Genomic DNA, 10,324 nt, shown 5'->3' with positions numbered 1-10,324 from the left:
AGCTCCAGCACCAGGGTAACAGCTTGAGAGGCAAAAATGGTATATAGGGAGAAACTAAGGTGTCTGGTATTGAGGTGAGCAGAAGCCATTATCCCTTTTCTAAACCCTTCCCCCACAGAGGCAGCAAGCTGGTGCCATATCTGAGACTCAATCGACCTGGCTAACATTTCTTGACCCACCTTGGAGATCCTCAGAGACTCTACCACACCCAAATCATGAGCTCACCCAAGCTCCTTTTCCATGGGAATAGCTAGTCTTGGTGCATGCTTCACAACTTACTAAATCCTACCAAACAAGCAACAGCTTGCCTCAGTGAGCCCCAGGTCTGGCACTAACAACACCCAGACTAGATTCACAGCTTGGCTTCCTCTGGGAATCTCTAAGCCCAGCACAAGTAGCAACCATCTCAGATTGCTCTATAGTTCAGGCAGGGTGGTCCTAGGCAAAACACTGGGGTGTCTGACCTTGGCCTGCACCACCTGGGAAATCCAAAGACCAGCACACCCAGTGGACAGCTACAGACCATGTCAGAGTACCACCACATTGCCCCTGCACAGCTGATCATCCATGGACAATGGGGGTTGGTGGTAAGTGGTCACAGCCAGTCCTTACAGCTGACTGGCATGGACCTCCCACTGATCCACCAACAGCAACCAAGGCTCAGCTACAACAGAGGGTGTCCTCAGGCCACATGAAGGGCACACCTTAAGTACCCAGCTTACATGATAGGGGAGGTTGTGTCACTGAACCCTATAGGACACCTACTACATTAGACACACTACTGAGACATGGAGTCAAAGCAGCTCTATCTAATACATAGAAACAAACACAGGAAGGCTGCCAAAATGAAGAGACAAAGAAACATGGCCCAAATGGAAAAACAGCTCAAAACTCCAGAAACAGAGCTAAATGAAGATAAGCAATCTATCAGATGTAGGGTTCAAAACACTGGTTATAAGGATACCCAAGGAACTTGGTGAGGACCTCAGCAGCATAAAAAATATCCAGTCAGAAATGAAGCATACACTGATAAGGAATATGTATAAAGGAGCACATGGACAAAGCCATAAGGGGGTAGGATCAAGGGTGGAAGGTAGGGGGTGGGGAGGTGGGAAGAATATGGAGATACCTGTACTTAAACAACAATAAAAAAAAAGAGAAAAAAAAGAACAGTTTAGAGGGAAACAACAATAGGGTGGATAAAGCTGAGAATCAAATCAATGGTTTGGAACATAAGGAACCAAAAAACAACTGATCAGAACAACCAGAAGAAAAAAGAATAAAAAAAATGAGGATAATATAAGCAGCCTCTGGAACAACTTCAAGGATTCCAACATTCACATCATAGGAGTGCCAGAAGGGGAAGAGAAAGAGCAAGAAATTGTAATTCTATTTGAAAAAATAGGGAAGAAAACTTCCCTAACTTGGTGAAGAAAATAGACATGCAAGTTCAGGAAGCACAGAGAGTCCCAAACAAGATGGATACAAAGACACTTACTCCAAGACACATCATAATTAAAACACTAAAGGTTAAAGAAAAAGAGATCATCTTAAATGCAGCAATAGAAAAGCAGTTAGTTACCTATGGGAGAGTTCCCATAAGACTGTCAGCTGATTTCTCCAAAGAAAATTTGTAGGCTAGAAGGGATTGGCAAGAAATATTCAATGCCATGAAAAACAGGGACCTACAGCCAAGCAAAGCTATCTACCCAGCAAAGCTATCATTTACAATTGAAAAGCAGATAAAGAGCTTCCCAGAGAAGAAAAACTAAAGTTCATAATCAACATTATCATATGAACTGTTAAAAGGTCTTATTTAAGAAAAAGAAGATTAAAACTATGAACACTAAAATGCCAAAAGTACTTATCTATCAACAATTGAATCTAAAAAACAAGCTAAGCATACAAGAAGAACAGAGACAGAATCATGGATACAAAGAGCACTTTGATGGATGTCAGATGGTAGGGTATGGGGGAATGAGTGAAGATGTGAGAGGATTAAGAAACACAAATAGGTAGTTACAGAATACCCAGGGAGATATAAAGTACAGTGTAGGAAATGGAGAAGCCAAAGAATTTGGTTGACCCATGGACATAAACAATGCTGAAGGGATTGCCTAAAGAAGTAGGGGTGCTGGATAGAGGGAGGCAAAGGGGGGGGGGGGAATCAGGACAACTGTAATAGCATAATTAATAAAATAGAATTAAAAAATAAATCAACAAACAACAAGTGCTAGCAAGGATGTGGAGAAAGGGGAACCCTTTTGCACTGTTGGTGGGAATGAAGACTGGTGCAACCCCTGTGGAAAGCAATATGGAGATATCTCAAAAAATTAAAAATGAATCTGTGTTTTGACTCAGCAGCCTCACTTCTGGAAATATATCTGAAGGAGACCAAAACACTAATTCAATAGAACATAAGCACCCCTATATTTATTGCAACTATTTACAATCATTAATATATGGAAGCAGCCTGTGTCCATCAGTAGATGAGTGGATAAAACAACTATGGGACATTTACACAATGGAATTCTACTTGGATATAAAAAAGAAGAAAGTTTTACCATTTGAGACAGTATGGATAGATCTGGAAAACATTATGCTAAGTGAAATAAGCAAGTCAGAGAAAGATAAATACCATATGATTTTACTTGTATGTGGAATCTAATGAACAAACTGACCTAACAAGAAAAATAGGGACAGACTCAAAGATGGAGAGCAGGCTGACAGCTGGGGTTGGGCAGGCGGAGCTGAAGGGGTGGAGGGATGGACCAAAAGGAAAAAGGATTCATGGACATGGGCAACAGTGTGGTGATTGCTGGGGGTCAGGGTCTAAAGGGACTAAATGGTAATGGAAAAAATACAATAAAGATTAAATTTAAAAAACTGTATGTACATTGAAGTGTTTTTCCTAGAAAAATTCATTACATGAGTGTTGCATTGAGAAAATATGACAATTACTTGAGATATCACTGAAATCAAAGTGCTAGAAAAATACTATGAGGAGTTAGTAATCCCAAAGGAGCAATTCATTAATTAAGCCCAGGAGACTCAGCAAAGATTTTACATAATTTCCCAAATTTTAAATAAATGATAAATGGTGAGACATAGATCCCCAGTTACAGAAGAGGGAAAGGAAATGCCAGGAAGAGAGAATGGTGGGTACAAAGGCACTGAGTCACATTCCAAGAAAAATGGGGAAAGTTTAGTTGATTTCTGGCCAGAGTGTATACATATAGTAGGAAGAGATAGGCAGGAATGTTGAGTGGGAACATTAAATACCTACTCAGGAGATTGAAGTATGCTTAAACACTCATAATTCTTTAATAACAAGCAACGATGCTAAACTACAGAGCCATATGTTTTATCATAGCACATTAATGACCACATGTTAGAAAGGAAACTGGAAAATAACCATAGGCTATGGCAATGACTCAAACATTCTCTTTCTGTTTCAGGCTCCAGAGCACCAGCATGCAAGATGACATTTGGGAGTATACTTTCTTTACATCATATTAAAATATGCAGAGAAGCTAAGCTATTCTATCATAAAAACAAAACAAAACAAAACCAAAACCTAGATCTTGTATGAAAACTAACATGATAAAACTGGTGTGGTTAAATTCATGTCTTAGAGAGCTCTGTATCTTAACAATGTTTAATGAAAGTGCATCTGTGAAAAATGTAGAAAACACAGGATTAAGAAACAACCCCTGAACTCTTAAGTTCTCAGGGCTTCTGAGCTTCTGGAACCAAAATACAGATTTGACTTCTTTTAGAATCTGTGTAGGTTCTCCAGATGTATTCCCTCTTCCCCCACCTTACTGATATATTTATTCTTACTATACATCTCCTGGTTTTTGCTCATACCCTTTACAACATCCTCTTCATGCAGTTTGCCTGTTCAAATTGTACCTATTCTTCCTCTCCCAGTTTGAGCATCACTGAGCATATATAAGAAGTGAGAGATGGGTTTGATTGCATATGCTGGTCGTAACATGAAGGGAATGGGGCAAATCTATATTAAACATTAATAACATACCAATCACTGGGAATAGTTTCAGATCATTAATTCTATGCAATACTGTGTCAAGCACTATTATTGCTCTAGAACCTAGACCCAAATACCTGCTACTTTCTTCTTCACCAACCTCAGTCTCACACAGCCTTTTCCTCTTTCTGCTCTAATCCACCTATCATGCTTTCACTGGATTTATTATTATCTTATGTTTTCTTATTTCCCCTATGTTTTTCCTCTAAATGATCCATATCTCTTACCAAACCAAAACTTTCTCTTGGTAATCACAAAGCCCTAAAATGCATTTACAATTAAGGATTCTTTTAAAAGCATTATAGGAAATAAGAAGCATAATTTGTAGGCATAAAATAGATGGGGAGAGGTTAAGAGTGGTATAGGAAATAGAGAAGTCAAAGAACTTATATGCATAGCCATGAACATGAACTAAGGGGGGAATGCTAGAGGGTTGGGGTGCAGGGAGGAGGGGGGATAAAGGAAGAAAATTGATAAAACCGTAATAGCATAATCAATAAGATATACTTTAAAAAAAGCATTATTGGAGCCACAAAAAGCCCCACATAGCAACAGCAACTCTGAGAAAAAAGAACAAAGTTGGAGGAATCGCACTCCCTGATACCAAACTATACTATAAGGCTATAGTAATCAAACCAACATGGTACTGGCATAAAAACAGGCACATATCAATGGAACAGAATAGAGAGCCAAGAAATAAACCCACAACTTTATAATCAAGCAATATTTGACACAGGAAACAAGCAGATACAATGGGTTAAAGATAGTTTACTTAATAAACAGTGTTGGGAAAATTGGACAGGTTCAGGCAAAAAAAAAAAAAAAAAAGAAACTAAACCACCTTCTTACACCACACATAAGAATAAATTAAAAATTCATTAAAGACTTAAATATTAGACCTGAAATAATAAAAACCATACAAGGAAACAGTGAGAGCAAAATCTCAGACATTGCTCATAGCAATATTTTATCAGATGTATCTCCCCAGAAAAGGGTAACAAAAGAAAAAATAAACAAATGGGACTACATCAAGCTAAAAAATTTGTGCACAGCAAAGGAAAACATTAATAAAATAAAAAGACAACCCGCAGAATGGAAGAATACATTTGCTGATATATCAGATAAGGGGTTAATATCTAAAACTTATAAAGAACTTACAAAACTCAACACTAAAAAAACAAACAACCCAATTTAAAAATGGGCAAAAGACCTGACACTTCTCCAAAGAGGACATACAGATGGCAAACAACCATATGAAAAGATGCTCAATGTCACTAATCATCACAGAAATGCAAATTAAAACCACAATGAGATGTCATCTCACATCTGTCAGAATGGCTATCAACAATAGATCAACAAACAACAAGTGCTGGTGAAAATGTGGAGAAAGGGGAACCCTTTTGCACTGTTGGTGGGAATGAAGACTTGTGTGGCTTCTGTGGAAATCAGTATGGAGATATCTCAAAAAAATTAAAAATGGATCTGTGTTTTGACCCAGCAATCTCACTTCTGGGAATATATCTGAAGGAGCCCAAAACACTAATTCAATAGAACATAAGCACCCCTGTGTTCATTGCAGCATTATTTACAATCACCAAGATATGGAAGCAACTCTAGTGTCCATCAGCAGATGAGTGGATAAAACAACTATGGGAAATTTACATTATGGAATACTATTTGGATGTAAAAAAGAAGAAAGTTTTACCCTTTGAGACAGTATGGATGGATCTGGAAAACATTATGCTAAGTGAAATAAGCCAGTCAGAAAAAGACAAAGACCATATGATTTTACTTGTATGTGGAATCTAATGAACAAACTGAACTAACAAGAAAAATGGGGACAGACTCATTGATGGAAAGCAGGATGACAGCTGTGGAGGTGGGGAAGATAGGGTGTGGAGGGACTGAGCAAAAAGGAAAAAGGACTCATGGACAACAGTGTGGTGACTGGGGGTAGGGGAGCATAAGGGGACTAAATGATGATAGAAAAATACAATAAGAATTTTAAAAACATTATTGTTACCATTATTAAAGCTTCAGTTCAGTTTCAGTTGTCCCACCTAAGGAAAAAAAAAAAGAGAGATTTTCAGAATCATTTCTCTGGACCTTCTTAAATATTTGGTAATAAATAATAGGAATTTTTGGCAAGACAATGAAACAAAAGGCTTCCAAATCAGAAAGCAACATTGAAATTGTCACTATTTGCAGATGATATGATTTTATATATAGTAAATCCCAAAGATTCAATCAAAAAACTTTTGGAACCAATTAATGATTTCAGTAAAGTTATAGGACATGAAATCAGCATACAGAAATCAGTGACATTTCTATGCACTAATAATGAAATAACTGAAAAAGAAATAAAGAAAACTAGCCCTTTCACAATATCATGAGAAACACTAAACTGCCTAGGAATAAATTTAACCAAGGAAGTGAAAATGTTGTATGAAAAAAATTACAAGAGTTTGATGTAGGAAACTGAAGACAAAATTGGAAAAGCAAACTTATTCTTAATCAAAACTTGATTACAAACCTATTCATGGTTTTGAAGAATTAAAATTATTAAAGGGTCCATACTACCAAAGTAGTTTACAGATTCAGTATAATCCCATCAACATTTCAATAGCATTCTTCCACAGAAATAGGAAAAAACAGTCCTAAAATTTGTATGGAACCACAGAAGACCCCAAATAGCCAAAGGAATCCAGAGGAAAAAAGAATAAAGCCAATGGCATCACACTTTATGATTTCAAACTATACTACACAGTTATAGTAGTAAAAAATAGTATAGTATTGGAATAAAAAGAGACATATCCAACTCAATAACAAAAGTATCTGATTAAAGATGGGCAGAGAAAATAGACATTCTTTCAAAAAAAGATATTCAAATGGCCAACAGATGCCTGAAAAGATGCTCAACATCAATAGTCATCAGGGAAAGGCAAATAAAAATCACAATGAGATATCACCTCACACCTATTAGAATGGCCAATATCAAAAAGACAAGAAGTAACAAGTGTTGGGGAGGATGTAGAGAAATGGGAACACTTGTGCCCTGTTGGTAGGAATATAGATTGGTTCAATCACTATGGAAAACAATAAGAAAATTCCTCAAAAAAATTAAAAATAGATCTACCAAATCATCTAGCAATTCTACCTCTGGCTATGCACCCAAAGGAAATGAAAACAGAATGTAGAAGAGATATAAGAACTCCCATGTTTATTGCAGCATTATTCACAATAGCCAAAATATGGAGACAACCTATAAGCATCCATCCATGAATGAATGGATAAAGAAGATGTGTTTTATAGCTGATGGAATATTATCCAGCCATTAGAAAGGAGAACATCTTGCCACCTGGGACGACATGGATGGACCCTGAACACATTAAATGAGATAAGTGAGAAGCAGAAGACAAATACTGTACAGTATCGCTTACATATGGAATCTAAAAAAGCCAAACTCATAAAGGCAGAGAATAAAATGGTCGTCACCAGCGGACAGGGGAGTAGGGGTAGAGGATAAATATTATTTAAGGATACAAACTTACAATGAGTAGTAAATAAACCCTAGATTTTTAATGCACAGTAAAGTGACTACAGACAACAATATTGTATTACAATCATCAAACTTTATAAGAGACTAGAATGTAATCATTCCACCAACTCAAAAGAAAGAACAATTATGTAATGTGATGAAGCGATAATTATCACTGAAATGCCAATCATATTATATATATAAATGTACCAAATTAACATATTGAACACCTTAAATTTACACTGTATATCACATATATTTTTATTAAAAATTCTCTTAAATCTTGGTATAATTAATATATTATATCCACGATTTCTTAGAAGTAATGACTCAGTCACTTCTTAATGAATTCAGGAAGGAAACACTTAGGCATCTAACAGTTGAAACACTCAAATCATGATATCACACTCTCCAGGCCAAGGAAATCATTAGAGCAGTCTTTTAGACTCCAGCCTTTTCCCTCCTGCGTAAGCTGACAAGCCACAGAAACCCATTCGAATGATAAATGAGACTCAAATATTTTAAGATTAACATCAAAGATCAGCTTATTAGGGTCAAGGGCTTACTGAGTATGAACTTCTACATTTTGGATAATGAAACTGGGCCACTTTGAACTTCAAAAATGTGGGGAAATAGGTCTTTAAAACCAGTGTCTGTCAGACAGAATTAGTTTCAAGGACTTGATTACAAAGTCCTGCTAAAAACCAGAATCTGGTCTCTAAAGAATTATTAAATTTTATTTAGTATAAAAAAGTATTTACTCTCGAGTCACATGAAAGCACATTTGAGTGAGAAAAGAAATCAGTCTTCGTAAAACCAGATAACAAGTATTTCTTTGGAGACTCGGGTGCGAATCATGTGAGTCTGTAGAATTTCTGCAACACATTTGCTGGTTGAGATGTCTTGTCTCATTTTGGTCATTGTCATCATGCCCCCTCCACTTTTCTGTCTGAGTGACTGAAAGACAGCTATGAGACATTTCTCTTGTGAAAACTCCAAACTGGTAAAATATAGAATTTTTATGTGAATTTCATGTCAATTCTGAAGGTTGTTGGGCCACACAAAAGGTAAAGCTGATAACAGTAAGCATTGGGATAGAAGCAAAAAGGAAAAGTAAAGTCACTTCTACACGATCCACAGTTGCAAGAAATGAAAGCAGCTGAAATGAAAAAAATTTTCCTTGCATACCCTTCAAAGAGGCAGGAAATTGTGAGATTCCTCCCAGAGCCCCACTTGTGAGGAAGCCCATTTAGCAAATGGTATGAGTTGTGGGATCTGTTGTTATTGGTTTCCTTCCCTGGGAACACTACACACTGGGGATTCAGCCGCACCACAAAACAGTCTTCTAAATCCTCAGACTTGTCAAGGGCAGACTGAGAACTATCCTTATGGGTTTGCAAAAAGCCATAACTTTGCTTCTTGGCTCACTCATTCTTGGCAATCTTGAATTGCTAGAAGAAAGCTTTTGAAGCCATCAGTCAAGACACTCAGTGTTAGGGGCACCATTAGCTCAGCTTCATAACATCTATTCTGGGTTTTGTTGCAAAGGGAACCTGAAGCCCTCAGGACAAAAGCGACAAGCCAGGAACTAAGCCCTAGAAAGACTTCAGGGAGACAAGCACCCAAAATACAGCTTCACCTTACTATATACCAAAATTAGGTCGTGTTTTTTATCCTTGACACAGGTGCTTCTAAACACCAAAAGAAAAAAATAGACTCCAAAATAAGTTACCATAACAGGAATATAAAGAAAATGATTCACAAATACATATCTCTTAGGGGGTGGGGTTTTTTCATTATGTATAACATGTTAGCACTACTCATAGATATGAGTTATCATCTCTGTTTTTCAGGTAAGAAAACTGAGGTATGTCACATTTCTATGGTCCCAGAACTAAAAAATAGCAAAACTGTGACTCAACCCATGTACGTTGGTTCTAGCACTCAGATTTTTAGCTGTTAGACAACATTGCCTTTTGTGCTTTACGAAGCATTGAAAGTCAAACCAGGAAATGAAAATCAGTTTAGATGTTTAAAAACCTAATTTTTACGTACTGGTAATTCCTCCCACAGGAATCCATAAGTACACAATTTGTCTTCCACTCTTCATAGATGGACACACAGGACAATTGAAAGGGGTGAAGGCATCCGTGAGTTCCTTCCCTCTCACAGACTCAGCACTGCTCACTGTGCTTCCTGGACGTGTGTGAGAGTGAGAAGGAAGGGGTTACTAGGCAGCTGGAGCAATCGTCCTCCTGTTAATAATGAGCTATGTGTGTTCAAGTTGTCCCTCTTTGGTTCACTGCTGTATTAGTCAGGGTTCTCCAGAGAAACAGAACCAATAGGAGACCATAATATACACATATATGCCTGCTATATACTTAAATATGTATATACGGAGATTAATTATGGGAAATTGTTCACACTATTATGGAGGCTGAGAAGTTCTACAGTCTGCCTTCTGCAAGCTGGAGACCTAGGAGTGGAAGGTGTAAACCCCAGTCCCAGGACAGAAGACCAATAATACCCAAGCTTAAGCAAGCAGAGAGGAAACGAAAGGGGTGAATTCCTTCTTCATTTGCCTTTTTGTTCTATTCAGATACTCAACAGATTGGATAATGCTCACCTGGACTGGAGAGGGCAAGCTACAGAGTCTGGCAGAAGTAACGCCTGCAGGAATGTGGTTGGTAGGGTAATAATATGAGTGTAATAACTTAAAGCTTTAATTTGAGCAT

The sequence above is a fragment of the Phyllostomus discolor genome, chromosome 2 (assembly GCF_004126475.2).
Source record: "Phyllostomus discolor isolate MPI-MPIP mPhyDis1 chromosome 2, mPhyDis1.pri.v3, whole genome shotgun sequence".
In the NCBI taxonomy this organism is placed as follows: domain Eukaryota; kingdom Metazoa; phylum Chordata; class Mammalia; order Chiroptera; family Phyllostomidae; genus Phyllostomus; species Phyllostomus discolor.
Note: the sequence above shows the minus strand (reverse complement) of the source record.